This window comes from Chrysemys picta, chromosome 4 (assembly GCF_011386835.1).
Source record: "Chrysemys picta bellii isolate R12L10 chromosome 4, ASM1138683v2, whole genome shotgun sequence".
In the NCBI taxonomy this organism is placed as follows: Eukaryota; Metazoa; Chordata; order Testudines; family Emydidae; genus Chrysemys; species Chrysemys picta.
In genome coordinates, this window is record NC_088794.1 from 83,640,704 (window position 1) to 83,657,839 (window position 17,136).

A 17,136-nucleotide genomic window follows, 5' to 3' on the forward strand; every position below is an offset into this window, starting at 1 on the left:
GTGCACAGATTCCCGGAGTGACACTATGTGGAGGTAACACCACAAAGCAAGCAGCCAGGAAGAGGTCTAGGGATCAGCACAGCAGGCAGATATTTGGGCTTCCTTAAATTTAATTGTAACTGCCACCTTCTCACTGGTGCATCTTTGTTATTTACTTGAGTCTAGTTCATCTAAGAGCAGACCCCTACGGATCTAAAACGGTTCACTGTAATTCATCTACTGACATTTGCTGTCACACCTCGTTGTGGAGTTCATGGAAACAAGAGAAGAACACAGGGCCATTTAAGAGAAAACGGAACAAAAGTTAACATGGGTGAAATCTTCCAGAAGATCTGTAACAGTGAGATGGGTGAGGCTGTGGCATCAATTTCCAAGGGATAAGGTGGGAGCCCTGTCACCTAGGACCACAGAAGGGAAGACAAAGGCCATAGCGAACAGACTATAGGGAATATTCCATCACTAGACCCAAAGGAATGGGTGGACAAGATGGCTTAATAGGTATTTGCATCTTTAAATTTCTATGATTTGTGAATTAAGAACTCTTCCAATCAGGGCCGGCTCCAGGATTTTTGCCGCCGCAAGCGAAAACAATTCCCCCCCCCTCCCGTTTTTTTCTTACCCCACCCGCGGCCCTGCCTCAACTCCACCCCTTCCCCAAATCCCCAGCCCTGCCTCCTCCCCCCAGGCTCTCAAGCCTAGGAGGGAGGGAGGGAAAGGGAGAAGCAGTGCGTGCGCCGCGGCCACTCTGGGTCTCTCCCTCCCTCCCAGGCTCTCAAACCCGTGAGGGAGGGGGAGATCCCAAGTGGTCGCGGCGCGCGAAACAGCTGATTCGCGCGCCGCTGCTCACCCTCCCTCCCAGGCTCTCAAACCCGGGAGGGAGGGGGAGATCCCGAGCGGCTGCGGCTCCCTCACGGGTTTGAGAGCCTGGGAGGGAGGGGGAGCAGCGGCGCACGAGCGGCAGCAGCGGAGGTGAGCTTGGGCGGCCGGGGCACATTTTTAGGAGCGGCATGGCCCGCGCCAGAATGCCGCCCCTAAAAATGTGCCGCCCCACGCACCAGCTTGTTTTGCTGGTGCCTAGAGCCGGCCCTGCTTCCAATTTTATCCCAAGTCTTGCGATATTGTCAGGGGTGCTAAACAATCATACGAGTTTCTGATTTCTGCCTTCAATCTTGTGAAGTTTTATCCTTATCCAAAATGGCCATCAGTCTCCCTGATAATGAGAAATGAAACCACAGACTGCCCTCAGCAAGTTGGCCACCATGTCTTTTTAATCTGTGCATGCAAAAGTGAGCTGGCTGTCCCCAGGAAAGATGGTCACCATCTCCCAGGAGGATGCAGAGGAGGCGGGAATGAAACTACAGTGACAGCAGGGAGGGCGAATCTGTTACATAACAGAGTGTTGCCTAATCCTGTAATATTTGATATTTTATTTAAAGCCCTCCTGGCATCTCAATTACATGAGTATCTCCGTTTCTAGCCTCTTGTGGAGAAAGGCGTTGACATGGGACTCAAGTGCATCCTAAGGGCTTACAAACCAGGAGGGAAATATAAACAAAACTTTTATTTTAAAGTCTCATGATCTTTAGGGGCCTGTCTCATGATATTGAACATTTGAGTTTGGTAATACTGGAAATGGGACAGGAAACTATGTGGAGTTGGGGAATGTGGGGAGCAGGAGGAACAGAGTAGTGTGCTTAGGGGAACATAACATGGCAGAGGAGGAGAATGTGACTGGTAGGAGGCTGTGAGGGGAAATGAAGCGAAGTATAGAAGGGGCAAGAGAATTCAGGGCCAGGTGGGGAACGCCAGACCGTGGGAGAGCAGGGAGGCAGAGTGACTGGGACAGCCAAACTAGGGAGGGGGACAGAGTGGCAGTTCCCCACCCCCTCAGCAACAGAAGGGGATAAGCAGAGCCCCCTTTGAGCAGTGAACAGGGAGAACTGTATTTGTGTGGGGGGTGTATTTAAGGGTCAGTTTTGAACCTAAGATGATGGTGCACAAATTGGAGAAGGAGCTGGCACTTCTCTTCAAGGCGAAAAACCAGAAGGGAGGCAAAAAACGACAAGTATTAATCTTTAAATATCTCAATTTTTAAACTAATCTCATGAATTTGGGGGGTCTGGTGCATGATTATTGAACATATGGGCTGGCAATACTGAACACTTACTGCAGACGTTCCAGCCCCCCCCCCCACACACACACATACAGAGCACTCCAGAATGACTCAGTAGGAAGGAAAACAAAGGAGGCCATCAGACCCAGAAAGTGCTGAGCCAGGGTTGCCAGGCTTCCGGTTTTCAACCTGAACGCCTGGTCGGAAAGGGACACTGGTGGCTCCAGTCAGCACCGCTGACCAGACAGACCGCTAAAAATCCAGTCAGCAGCACAGCGGAGCTAAGGCAGGTTCCCTGCCTGCCCTGGCTCCACGCTAATCCCGGAAGCTGACGGCATGTCCGGCCCCTAGGCGCAGTAGTGGCCACAGAGACTCTACACATTGCCCCTGCCCCAAGCGCCGGTTCTGTAGCGCCCATTGTCAGGCAGGCGCAGCGTGCAGAGCCACCTGGCCACCTCTGTGCCTAGGAGCCAGAGGGAGCGGCCAGTTGCTTCCGGGAGCTGCCTGAGGTAAGCGCCACCCAGAGCCTGCACCTCTCATCTCCTGTCCCAGCCTGCACCCCAAACCCCTCATCCCCCGGCCCCACTCCAAAGCCTGCACCCCTAGCTGGAGCCCTCACCTGCTCCTGCACCCCAACCCCCTGCCTCAGCCCGGTGAAAGCGAGTGAGGGTGGGGGAAAACAAGTGACGGAGGGAGGGGAGATGGAGTGTGGGGGGCAGGGCCTCGGAGAAGGGGGTGGGGGAAAGGTGTTCAGTTTTGTGTGATTAAATAGTTGCCAACCCTATGCTGAGCTAATCAGCAACACCAGCAATGGAGGTTCCATGCTATCTGAAGTCAAACACCTACTAGTGCTCTACAGAGTCCTTAAAGGAAAAAAAAGAGGATTGATAAAATCTGAACTTCTAGTGTATCTGTTTTAAATTAAAGCCTCTTAGACCTTCTTTAATAGAACATAAGGAGAGTTGTGGGGAGGAGGAGACGAGACATAAAAGCTTTTCCCCTCTCCCCTGCCTCCTTTGCACATAACTTTTAAAAGACTTCATGGAAACATGTTCTGAGAAGGAATTTTAAAGAATAGAGAATAGTCAATATTTGGTGCAAAAAAGAAAGAAAAAATGCTTCAAGAGTAAAGGGCTGGGACAAAGGTGCAAAGATGAAAGAGTGGGAAAAGGAGACCAAGGGAATCATAGACTTTAAGGTCAGAAGGGACCATTATGATCATCTAGTCTGACCTTCTGCACAACGCAGACCACAGAATCTCACCCACCCACTCCTGTATCAAACCTACGTTTGAGCCATTGAAGTCCTCAAATCATGGTTTAAAGACTTTCAAGGTGCAGAGAATCTTCCATGCCCCACGCTGCAGAGGAAGGCGAAAAACCCCCAGGGCCTCTGCCAATATGCCCTGGAGGAAAATTCCTTCCTGACCCCAAATATGGCAATCAGCTAAACCCTGAGCATGTGGGCAAGACTCACCAGCCAGACACCCAGGAAAGAATTCTCTGTAGTAACTCAGATCCCACCCCATCTAACATCCCATAACAGGTCATTGGGCATATTTACCGCTATTAGTCAAACACCAATTAATTGCCAAAATTAGGCTATCCCATTATACCATCCCCTCCATAAACTTAACAAGCTTAGTCTTGAAGCCAGATATGTCTTTTGCTCCCACAGCTCCCCTTGGAAGGCTGTTCCAGAACTTTCCTCCTCTGATGGTTAGAAACCTTCGTCTAATTTCAAGTGTATAGCCAGTTTATATCCATTTGTTCTTGTGTCCACATTGGTACTGAACTTAAATAATTCCTCTCCCTCCCTGGTATTTATCCCTCTGATATATTTAGAGAAAGCAATCATATCTTCCCTCAGCCTTCTTTTGGTTAGGCTAAACAAGCCAAGCTCTTTGAGTCTCCTTTCATAAGACAGGTTTTCCATTCCTCAGATCATCCTCGTAGCCCTTCTCTGTACCTGTTCCAGTTTGAATTCATCCTTTTTAAACATGGGAGACCAGAACTGCACACAGTATTCCACATGAGGTCTCACCAGTGCCTTGTATAACGGTACTAACGCCTCCTTATCTCTACTGGAAATACCTCGCCTGATGCATCCCAAGACCTCATTAGCTTTTTTCATGGCCATATCACATTGGCGGCTCATAGTCATCCTGTGATCAACCAATACGCCGAGGTCCTTCTCCTCCTCTGTTACTTCCAACTGATGCGTCCCCAGCTTATAACAATAATTCTTGTTATTAATCCCTAAATGCATGACCTTGCACTTTTCACTATTAAATTTCATCCTATTACTATTACTCCAGTTTACAAGGTCATCCAGATCTTCCTGTATGATATCCCAGTCCTTCTCTGTATTGGCAATACCTCCCAGCTTTGTGTTATCGCAAACTTTATTAGCACATTCCCACTTTTTGTGCCAAGGTCAGTAATAAAAAAAGATTAAATAAGATTGGTCCCCAAAACTGATCCCTGAGGAACTCCACTAGTAACCTCCCTCCAGCCTGACAGTTCACCTTTCAGTATGACCCCTTGTAGTCTCCCCTTTAACCAGTTCCTTATCCACCTTTCAATTTTCATTGATGAGGTGGGAAGTGATAGCAGAGCAAAGGGGTGGAGGGAGCGGGGGCAAGGAAACAGAAATGTAGGCAGTAGCAGAGTATTACAGAGCCCTGAAGATGAGGCCAAGCTAAGAAACTTGAGCATGATTCAGAAGGTGGGGAAAGCCAGTGACGGTGTTCAAAGAGGAAAGCAAGATGTCATCCATGGAACTTGCTTGACTATTGGAAGTTAATTATTTGGGGTAAATAATCAGCTTGCCAATTCAAAAGTAAGTTTACAAGACCAAGCACCCCCTTCAAATCTCTTCACCAACCCACACTGAGACAGAAAAACACTCAAACTGGAAACTTATGAAAATTCTGGGCAAACCATCTTCTGCTGGGAGCCTACCACTGTCTAGAAAGGCAGAAACCTATTGCATTTGGTCTCTGTGCTCTCAAGTTGTCCTTACCTAACCGCTTTCTATGGTCAACTTCACAGAGCACCAATTATTCTACCATTTTGCCCAACAGTACCTGACAACTCATCTGAGCTAGTCTGAACTCTGACTGTGCTCTAAGGGAAGACACAGCAGCACCCCCAGCTTCCCCCTTCCATTCAGCAACAATCTGGGAGGTAAAGGAAAGTGGATGAGACTTTACAGTTTCAGTGTTGTCCCCTGCTCCACAAAAAAACAGAATAAAAATATAATTCAATAGAAGGCTAGGCCTAGAGCAAGTTTGAGCCAGTCAATTTGAGGTGGTATCTGCCAACAACAAGAGATAAAGTGTCAAGACAGTCAACTCCCAAACTTGGGGGGAAACTTTTACCAATTATTTTTAGATGAATGGCAAACCAGAGGTTTATTTTTATGGGGCATTAGTTTTGCTGCCAAATATCAAGATGGTGGTGGAGCTTAGAGAGCTGAAGGGGAATAACTGCAGCTGTCTAGTAATATTAAGAATTCACTGTGTGTGCTGCAACTTACTCTGCTATATTCCCAATTTTATTATCATCTTTAAAGTTAAACTCTGCTATTAATCATAGAATCGTAGAAATGTAGGGCTGGGAGGGACCTCGAGAAGTCGTCAAGTCCAGCCCCCCGTGCTGAGGCAGGACAATGTACACCTAGACCATCCCTTACAAGTGATTGTCCAAGTAAATGTACTTTGCGTGACCTAAATTGATACAGTACATAAAATAGTTAAGCCACATGCCTTTCATTATCTTCAGTGGCCTAATACTTTGTGGTTTGCAATCTTTAGTTTTACTGGCCTTGTGGTTATTTCTAATAGTGTCTTTTATAAACCCTGCTTTACCCTGACAACACTGCAAGCTGAGGACACGGCACCCTTGTACAGATACTATAACCCCTCCCTCCAACACTGAGAAATAGGCTTAAATTTTTATACATAACTAAATCACAATTAATGTGTGTCAAAGAACTAACCACAGCTAGGCGGACCGTATCTCTCTTCTACAAACACAAAAGGTAAAATCCCCCTTCCCCTCCAAAGTCAATGAAAGTTTTGCCCTTGATTTCAGTGAGGCAGGATTTCAGCCTCCTGTGTCCAACACTCTGCTCTATCCTCTCACATACAGCACACTCGGAACTTTATTGCTGCTCCCCTCTGTAACAGGAGACACCTAGAAGACTAGGGATTAGTCTACCCAGAGTACCAAATTACCTTGAGGGAAAGTAAAAAGAGTGCAGTGGGTGTGAGGAGACTCAATGAAGCGTCATTCCTTGCTGGTGAGTGCTCTCTCTAAAAATAGGGCATGTGTGATAGGAAACTAAACAAGTGCACATCGATGTGGAACATGATCCCGTCTCGCGTTTCAATCCAAATCAGCTAGAGGAATCTGGAAATGGGCCGGAAGTCAGGGTGTCTCCTGTGGAAGCATCTCTGTTATTCTCCGACACTCCCCTCCGGGTAACTAAATAAGCAACCAGGCAGAAACATCCCCTTATAACCACATTAGGATGTCACTCACTTGGGCTACGGCAGACTCCTCTACAACAGGCATACACACTGACATCCCCAATCTTGACTTTGCTACAACATTTATCTAGAATTTTTCATTGCCAAGGAGACCAAGACACTTTGCCTGTCTCTGAAGCAAAATGGAAGCGGTTTAACAGTGCACAGAAACGCCCTAGCCACAGAAAGATTGTAAGAATGTTGACTCAGTGGGCTAACTGCACCTCTGACCCATCCTGCTCTCTTTGAGAGCACCACCTCAGGTCTTGGGCCTCAAGATTCTACCTCTCTAGGGGTAGAATCACACAATTTTCCCACTCTCAGACCAGCCCCTGGGCTGCAGTCCCTGTGACCACCCGCAATTACCTCAGCAGAACAGACTTTTCCTCAGTACCTGCAGTTCTGTTCCCTCCAGGAGCAATGATAGTGGTGCCCAGTAATCAAGCAGTCTTCTTAAAGCAAAATTTTATTTATTTAGAATGAAAGCATTATAGAGAAAACAGATCTTAAAAAACAATCAACCATCCTATATGCAGGCCTATCTACCTAGAGTTTACCATCCAAAAAGCAGACTTTAACAAACTCAGAGAACTGGTAGGTAAGGTGCATAGGAAGAAAATTTAAAGGAAAAAGCAGTTCAGGAGAACTGGCAGTTTCTCAAGGAGCCAATATTAAAGATATCACTGCAAAGTATCCCAATGCAAAGAAAATGCTGGGATGAATAGTCAGAGGCCAGCAGCGCTCCATCAGGAGATCTTTAATGACCTGAAAAATCAAAAGGAAATTCTACAAAAAGTGGAAACATGGATGAATTGCTAAGGAGTACAGAACAATAGCACAAGCATGTAGGAACAAAATCAGAAAGGCTATGGCACAACATGAGTTACATCTAGCAAGGGAAATAAGGCAGTGACAAGAGGTTCTTTAAATACATTAGGAGCAAGAAAAAGATGAAGGAAAGTGTAGACTTAGCAGGGAAAAGGAGAGCTAATAATTGATGATATCAATAAAGCTGAGGTGTTTAATGCTTATTTTGCTTCAATCTGCACTAGAACAGTTAATAGCACCTGGATACTCAACACAATTAATAATAAAAACAAGGGAGAAGGAACACAGGCCAAAATTGGGAAAGAACGGGTTAAAGACTATTGAGATAAGTTAGATGTATTCAGGATGTCAGGGCTTGATGAAATTCATCCTAGGGTACTTAAGGAACAAGCTAAAGCAACCTCAGAACCATTAGTAATTATCTTCAAAAACTTCTGGCGGATAGGTGAGGCCCCAGAAGAGTGGCTGGCCTCTGAAGTTAACAGCTAGTTGGCTGATCGGGATGTGGAAGCTCACTCTGGAATGGCAGCATTTTCTAATAATCCCTGAATAAGGTTGAAGTTGCCTCAGTGGACATGGGCTGAGGGTAGCACATGTAATGATGCTGCTATGGATCCTAGGTGGTCCTCAGGAGTACCCACATTCCTTACTCCCAGACACACAGAACCAAGTGAGTAAGCAGGGTACTGCTTCCCACCCCCCAAAACACACCTTTTGAGTTATCTATCTAAACCTAATATGACTCTACAGAAACTGGCAGACAACAGTTTGCTTGTTGGATAGGAGTGATGCATTTTCCCATGATTAGCTAACCATTATGTTCTGGGTACACATACATCTAGACCTTTCATAGTATTGCAAATTTGAGAGATTTTTGGTGAGGTGGGATGGGAGTACTGATATAATGCTCTGAAAATCCAGAGAAGACAATATCTGCCTGGGTTTACTGCCTGTATAAACTATTCAGTTTTGAACCACAAGGATCTAGGAAGAACAATCATTCTTTAGGTCCAGGACTGAGTGTCACAGATCTGGGTTTTTAGATAGATAGATATAGATATAGATACTCACACACACACAACCTACGCAATGGACAAAACAAAACTTTTACCTTCACTTGGTGAACTAGAGCAAAATGTTAATGGCATACTGACTTTTGTTTGACACCTCATCACTAGAAACATACAAATAAATTGGAAGGAAGCTGAAAGAAAAATATTATGGGGAGGGGGCGGGGAGGGAAACTAAATATGTACAGTATAAAGTCTTTGGGAGAATGTGGGTGTGTGTCACAGGCTGGCTGACCCATTAAGGTGAGTCAGGCTCAGCCTCACTTCTGATGGCTGAGATCCCCCACCCCACTGATCCTGATAGACTAGAGATCAAATGGCCCTGTTCAATTATTAGGCCCAGCTGAGAAAGAGTCCTTTATTTCATATTTGTTTTGGACTGACTTTGGACTCTGCTACTCTGGATGGGGGTTGAAAGCTTGTAATGACCTGCCTGGAGGGTGAGCCACCAGAGTGGGCTGGTAACACAGTCAGGGAAACTGAGGCACAGCAACTGCAGTGCTGTGCTCACTATGAAGAGTCACGTGGGCGCGACAGTGAGATAACACACTAAAATATTTCAAACATCTGAACCCCTTATTGGGAAACCCCAAAGTAGACACTGAAAAACCTGCCTTACAAGGGAGGCTATCCTTCTAGCAGGAATGTCTCTGACACTCCCCTCAGAACACAAAGTTGAGGCAGTAGTGCTTGAAGGCTTTGAAACTACTGGCCTGTCCCTACAAGTGGTACATTAAGAAGTTTGTATAACTTGCATTCTAATCAGATATCAAATCTCTGAAGGCCATGGTACACGCAGGCAAAGTTAGTTCAGCTTCTCCTACTACTTAAACATCTTGGTGGCCTTTATCAGTGAGCAGTGCCCCTTCTGACATCAGAATGTATTGGTGTAATGTTCTTTCTCCACTGTCTGCCAGTAGAGCTCTCTGTTTAAACAATGGTCAGCAAATCCCTCTTCTAAAGCTGGATTAACTGTACTCTCCCCTTCAGTGGAAAACTGCTATTTGGGGAAGAGAGAAAAAATCCAAAATCTACTCTGAAACCAAAATCTTCAGTTTCCTTCAAGATAGACAAGCAAAGAAAGTGTAGCCATTTGCTATAGAAACTGATTCAGGGAAGCAACTTCCTACAGACCAGGAAGGGAATTTCATTCCAGCCTAACTGTGCTCAGGGCAATTCAAAGATCAGAGAACTGCCCTAACCTCAAGAGACAAACTGCATGATGCAAAACCAAGCCCAGCTCTTAACAGGGGACAACTACAAAACTATTCTGGCACAGGCCTTGTAACTGCAGGCCCATTGGGTGCTACAAACACTGGTAGAGGGGCATGCTACAGAATTTACCCCAGAGTCTTACTGAAAACATGAATTCTAACCCATACTTCAAATAAACTGTCAAGCAATTGTGGGATCTTGGAATAGAGAAATGAAAAAGGCCTTTTCAGCTGAACTTTTCTGGTGTCTTGTCAAGTGTAATTTTTAATATACCTCCAGCAATGAGGCTTCCATACCTTCCCTGGGGAAGCAATTTCAGAGCCTCTCATAATTTACTATCAGAACTCTGTTTTATTTATTTAATCAAAAATATTGCCTAATTTTTTTTGACTTATCTTCAGCCTATTACTCTTAGTACAACGGTCATCCGGGGCCAAGTTCAGCAAATTCAGTAGGTCTGGGTTATAATATAAGGAAGACAAGTGCAATAAGATAAGATTTGAGAGCAGCAAAAGAACACACGAGTTAATGCTAGCAAAAGGGATTCAGGGGAAGTGGAGACATTCTTACGAGTACTTTTAAGGGTAAATGAATATAAGAAAAACTGGTAAAAAACTGGCAGGAGTAGAATTAACGACTAAAGGGGAAAAGAGACAGGAGGCTTTTTAAAAATAGATCTTAAAAATAAAGAAGTTTGGACACTTACGGCCCAATCCTGCTCTCACTGAATTGCCACCAACTTCAGTGGAAGCCAGAGCCAGCAGTTAGTGAATAATGAAGAGCTTATAGAAAGAGCTATTGGTAAAGAGCAGATAGGGGAATATTTGGAAAATGTGAACATAAGACTCAAGAACCGAATGCTCAAGAGGTGGGGCTGACTTAGAGTTGCTTTCTCCTCCCTTTAAGTTATATACTCACACCTTGTGAGAGAGAACACTGGAACTCAAGACTCCTAAATTCTAGTCCGACCTCTTCCACTGACTCAGTGCAATATCTTGGGCAAATTATTTCTTTTCATCTGTAAAATATACTACTTCAGCAGGATGCCTGGCTTAAGGCTTAATGCTTGTAAAGTATTTTGGTATCCCTGAATGAAAGATACTGTAGAAGGGCAGAATATTATCCCCATAAAATCCTCCTACTCACAAAACTAATTCAACTTGTCTTGGTTATGAACCCACATGATCAAACTCTGACTAAATGACTACAAAGGGTAATGAGAAGTGGCAATATGTCAAGCTGTGGGGGGTGAAGATGCTAGTAGGTACCATTGGGAACAATGTTAGATTGAGTCTTATTAAATATCTTCATTCGTGATCTGGAGGAGAATAAATGGCATGTTAAAGAAGTCTGCAGAGGATACCAAAATAGGACTTGCTGCAAACACCACTGAAGACAGAAAAGTAATACAAAAGGGACCTTAAAAGATTAGAAATATGGGCAGGAAATTAAGATTCAACCTAGAAGAAATGCAGCTAATGCAGCTGGTAGAAAATAATTTGAAACAGACTCTCAAATACTATGAAGGAAGTAAAAATCTGGAAAGCAGCAATGCTTAGAGAAACTAAGGCGAGACAATGGACAAGGTAGACATGGGTTTATAGTACAATGCTGTGGCTATATATATATATATTCAGAGGCCTGGCATCAGGGAGCTGAGAGGTCCCTCCCTAAATAGATCTGAAATAAAACATTCAATTCTAGGTACCTCAGCACCAGAAAAATGTAGAGAAAGTGGAGGGAATTCTGAGAATGAGATTAATCAGGTGCTGAAGGGGTTTCAGAGGGGAAAAAAACAACTCCACAGTATATAGCTTGGTTAAGTGACAACTAAGGGAAGACATAGCAATAACCATCTACAAATATCTGAAGAGGTTAATACCAATAAAGGAGAGGAACTATTCAGGGATAAAATTATGAGTAAGGAAGTGCAATGAAGGTAGGGAACATTTAGTCTGAACATCAACATTCCTATTCCTAACTGTGAGATGCATTAGGTTGTGGTATTGTCTCCCTAGGGAAAGGATGGAAGTCCCATTACTTGGACCACTTAACACTAAACACTAACCTGGAGAACAGACTGTAGAAAACAATTTTGGTTTGCAACGGCTCGCAGGGAAGTGTGGAGTGTGAAAGAGGGATGGACTATATAAAAACCAATATAAGAAGTTTTCCATATCAGCTTCGCAACTGCTGAACCTGCTGCTCCAAATAACTGGTGTGGGAAGGCCCATTTATGTAGAAGAAAATTAAGTCACTCAAAAGTTCAAACAGTGCCATCTCCACACATTGCCTGGAAAGAGCTAAATCCAAGAGTCTGGACTAGTCTAAAAGAACCAAAAGAAACTCCTTCATTCTTTAGTTCCGTACTTCTCTTGGCTTAGGTGTACACAACTCAGGGATCTTTTCTCTGCATTTAGTTGCCATTGGATGGTGGAAAATTTGCATTGTTATATGGGTGTTATCAAGATATCTCACTTTGGTCCAGTTAAAAGGCCTTCACTGTCACTAACTGTGCCAAATACAGCTAAATGTCACACAAATCACAACCCCCAGGTCTTGTTAGCTGGCTCCAAGTGCTTGCCAAGGGATACTCTCCATCCAAGCAGTCCAACACAATACCAGCCTCTCAAACCAGTCTTCAAGCATCATGAGCTTGGAGGATTATGAATCCAATGACAATATCAATGAGCACATCTTTGTTCTAGTACCAGAACCCCTATCCTTCAGAGAAGGATTTGGAATGCCTGAAATAGCCTAGTGTTCAAGGCTGCACTATCGCCACTCTCTTCTCAAGAGTTTCTGATCGCATTAGATCCTAAATAAAGCAGTTTACATCCTTACAGTTTCTCCAGAAAATGCATCACTCGAAAACTTACACTGGGGCCCATTAATTTCTGTCTCAATATGTATTAATATTTTGTTTCGTACCTCCAAGGTACTCACTGGCTGGGGTCCAGCTTCTTCAATCTTTTATCACCACGTATTTGCACTCATTCTCTGAGGCCAGACTCAGTTGGCCACTTGCTTCGTCCTACATAGAACCTTGAGTTCCAGAGAGTAAGGGCATTATGCTTCCTGCGTGTAGAATTTACTTCCTATTACTAATAAACATAGCCCTGTCTTGACATGAGGTTTGCTGCAGCTTTTGCCTTTTCTTAAGCATAGACCATTTTATAACATATAGCTTATACAAAGCACCCAATGACTCTTGAAGGATACTGCAGAGAAATACCTTTTGCTTTAAGCCATGAGTGGTTTTTTCTTGCTTAGTTACAAGCTCCTATGAAATGCAACCAGTAACTATTTCCTACCACACAAACACAGAGTTGCAACTAAACATCTCAGGGACAGATCTTATGTGGCCACCCAAAATGATAAATGACTTTCATACAGGACCACTCCACTCAGACACATTAAATGGTAATGAGCCACCAATTGGAAAGAGGTAAACATGAAAAGGTTGCTTCTGTATAATGTGGTCAAAGATGTCACCACCAGCCTCTGGAAACACCAGCCAGAGAACTCATAGTCAGGACATCACCTGCAAGACAGAATGTAAGTGATTCAATCCCTAAAAATTCAAACACAACTGAATGTCTCTAACTTTAACCCAGTACTAACTACCTTACAAGTTAGCCAGTCACCTCAGCAATGTGATACAATGATCATCTCTCTCTTCCACTCAGATGTTGTTTACGCAGAGCCTCCCAACCAGTATGGGACAGCAAACAGTAAAGTCACCCACTGCTCATTCCCATTCATGAAATGACAGTCAAGTTAAATTAATAGTTAACCATTCTTCCAACTTATACTACTAGGAGACCTTATCAGACATTGGACAACTGCTAAGGAGCAACATGCTGCTGTAACAGAAGACCAGAGCTAGGAGGTGTTTCAGATGTATTTCACTCCCTGCAGTGGGGAGTGTCCTAATGAATTTCATTAATCACCCTCCTTAGGGAATGAAATTTGTTGAGCATTCAAACAGGGAGCCCCCTTCCTGCTTTACAACTCCTATTCTATGCCAACAGGACAAGTGCAGCACTTTGCTCCATCCCATATGCTTCCCTTCCCAGCTTGCCCAGTTACAGGACTTGTGGTGCCAAAGTTTCACTCCCAGGACCTTTCCAATTATCTACCTTTCAGAGAGACATTTCCCCTAATCCATAGGCAGAGGAACTCCTCCAACCTTACAAGTGTGCAGACCATTTCATGAAGGACATAGGCTCTCAGGCTTCAGTGAGATGGTTCTCCTATTGTGTTGGGTGGACCACTGGCTAGACACATGGTGTGATCTCCTCCTAGATCTCAGCTGCCAAACTATATTAGAAGCTTAAAAGTACATTAAAGACTCTTCTAAATATTTATTTCCCCTTGTAAACAACTGCTGTGGTAGCCAGAGGGAGGGTTATGGGATCACCTATAGGAGGAGAGGGGACCAGAGGTATCTCCAAGAATCTCTCTCTAGAGGTTCACATAATTAAGAGTTTGAGAATCCTCATGAGTCAGGGCATAAGCCAATGACTAACTGCCCAGGGTTAAGAAGAAACTTCCTCTGTAGCATTTGACACTGGCCACTCTCAGAGACAGAATATTGAATGAGGTGGGCCACTGGTCTAATCAATTATGGCAAGACCTATGACAGACCCAACTCCTCTCTACTTTCAGAGCTCAAAACCTCACTACTTGGATCTCAACATTTCATTCACAAAGGGCTCTGCAGAACCCTGGAGATCAAACAGATTATAGACCAAACAGTTGGAGAACTGTTTGCTTATTATAGCACTGCCAAAAAGGGTCCTGGGCTTTTGGATTTCACCGATCTTTCTATTATCCATCTAGGGACTAAACCAGTGGTGGGCAAACTACGGCCCAGGGGCCACATCTTCAGATGTTTTAATCTGTCCCTCGAGCTTCCAACGGGGAGCGGGGTCCAGGGCTTGCCCTGCTCTGCGTGTGCCATGGCTCCGCGCGGCTCCCGAAAGCAGCGGCATATCCCCCCCCCCCCTCCAGCTCCTACGTGGAGGCACAGCCAGGCAGCTCCGCACGCTGCCCTGCCCCAAGTGCTGCCCCCACCGCTCCCATTGGCCGGGAACCACGGACAATGGGAGCTGCAGGGGTGGTGCCTGCGGACGGAGCAGTGCACAGAGCCGCCTGGGTGTGCCTCCACGTAGGAGCCAGAGGCGGGATATGCCGATGCTTCCAGGAGCTGCTTGAGGTAAGTGCTGTCTGGAGCCTTCATCCCTGACTCCCTCCTGCACCCCAACCCCCTGCCCCAGCCCTGATCACCCTCCCACCCTCCGAACCCCTCGGTCCCAGCCCGGAGCACCCTCCTGAATCCCCAACCCCTCATCCCCAGCCCCAACCCAGAGCCCACACCCCAATCCCCTGCCCCAGAGGCCCCTCTCACACCCTGAACTCCTCATTTCTGGCACTATCCCAGAGCCCGCACCCCCAGCCGGAGCCCTCACCCCCCTCCCACATCCCAACCTCCAATTTTGTGAGCATTCGTGGCCCGCCATACAATTTCTATACCCAGATGTGGCCCTCAAGCCAAAAAGTGTGCCCACCCCTGGGGGGGAGGGATAGCTCAGTGGTTTGAGCATTGGCCTGCTAAACCCAGGGTTGAGAGTTCAGTCCTTGAGGGGGCCAATTTAGGGATTTGGGGATTTAGTTAGGGATTGGTCCTGTTTTGAGCAGGGGGATGGACTAGATGACCTCCTGAGGTCCCTTCCAACCCTGATATTCTATTATTCTAAACCCACTCCCAGCAGCAGCTATTTTCTCTTGACCAAACAGATGACCAGCAGTCACTCCCCATCTCCATCCATTACTGAGTCATTTCTTGGATCTTTTCAGAATCAGAGTTTCAGAGTTATTTCACAAGTCAGGAAACTTTACAGCTCTGCCTTACCACTGTTTGGCATGAGGTTTAGAACCCTTTGCTATGTGTCACCCATGCCAGTAGCATAGGATACTGGCAGTTTGAGTTACATACATGAATTCCTCCCCCTTCTACCTCAACCTCTCTCTGTGTTTCTATCACTCAGGCATTAACTTTCAGAACAGTTCTAGAACTTCCTCCTGTAATGGCAATAGTATCACCATCTTGGTTTATCTGACTTGCCCTATTAACAGCGTATAAGAGGACAAACATTCCAAAATGGACTCTTTCCCAAAAATCTCTATCATGTCTTTTCCAACCTGCCAGTCTCTGGAATTCACAAGTCACCTTGTTCAACAGTTGGGAGGCACTCCTGTCATCCCAGAATGAATACTTCTACCGCACTCGGAGTCTGGCTGGGCTCAAAGTTGCAGTTTCTCTTAGTTCTCTTGAGCCTTTCACAGGAATCTCCTCTGTCTGGGGGTTGCCAGGATTAAATCTGGTAACATAATTTGATTTTTGGAGAAGATCTTTTTGCAGCCTATCTCCTACTATTATGAGAATGAAGGTGCTGCCAGACCAGTCGTTTTCTACCTTAACTTTTATCAAGTTGAATTGGCTCTTTTCCCATGTGACATCCCACTAGCTCATTCACCTTTTGGGTAACAAAGGACTTCCCTGCTGGTGTGTGAACACCCTAATATTTCTAGCACACAGCTGATTCTCAACCCTCTCAGTCCTTCATTCCACTTGTCAGCAGTTTCTTATTACACATTCTCTGAAGGATTTGGGTTCCATTTTCTTCAGGCTCACAGGCTTCCCACTTTCAGCTTCCTCTCCCCCTGCCCAAATCTCCACTCTCTTCTGGTCATCCCATTATCCAGTCCATCAGGGCTTGCTGTTACATTCCTGAGGGTCTCCTCAACAGAGGAAGAGCATTTTGCATTTAAGGTATTCAGGCCCTCACACTTCTCTATTTGCATTTAAAAAACGTCTGTAAGTTATATGGGCACAGGGTGTTATTTTTTGATCAAGTTATCAAGCTTTCTGATGTACCGGTGTAACAAAGTGGGAATTGTATGTAATATTTTTATGTCTCTTGTGTGTGCCTTGGCTTTCCCTAAATTTCATGTGGCTACTCAGTGGGAGAAAAAGGGCTGTTTGCTTCAGGGCAGGCGAGGAAACATAGGTATGAATAAAGAACAGGAGTACTTGTGGCACCTTAGAGATTAACAAATTTATTTGAGCATAAGCTTTCGTGAGCTACAGCCCACTTCATCGGATGCATGCAGTGGAAAATACAGTAGGAAGATATAGATAGATATAGATTATATACACAGAACATGAAACAATGGGTGTTACCATACACACTATAAGGAAAGTGATCAGTTAAGGTGAGTTATCAGCAGGAGAGAATGAAAATGGCCCATTTCCAGCAATTGACAAGAAGATGTGGGGGGGGGGGGGGGGGGAGAATAAGCATGGGGAA

At 45.1% G+C, this 17,136-nt stretch overlaps 1 protein-coding gene across 6 annotated transcripts in view; it reads right to left on the reverse strand.

Moving 5' to 3' along the window:
* LRP4 (LDL receptor related protein 4) overlaps positions 1 to 17,136 on the reverse strand; it is a 108,238-nt gene that overhangs the window by 59,270 nt on the left and 31,832 nt on the right. The gene's annotated exons all lie outside the window — the stretch shown is intronic.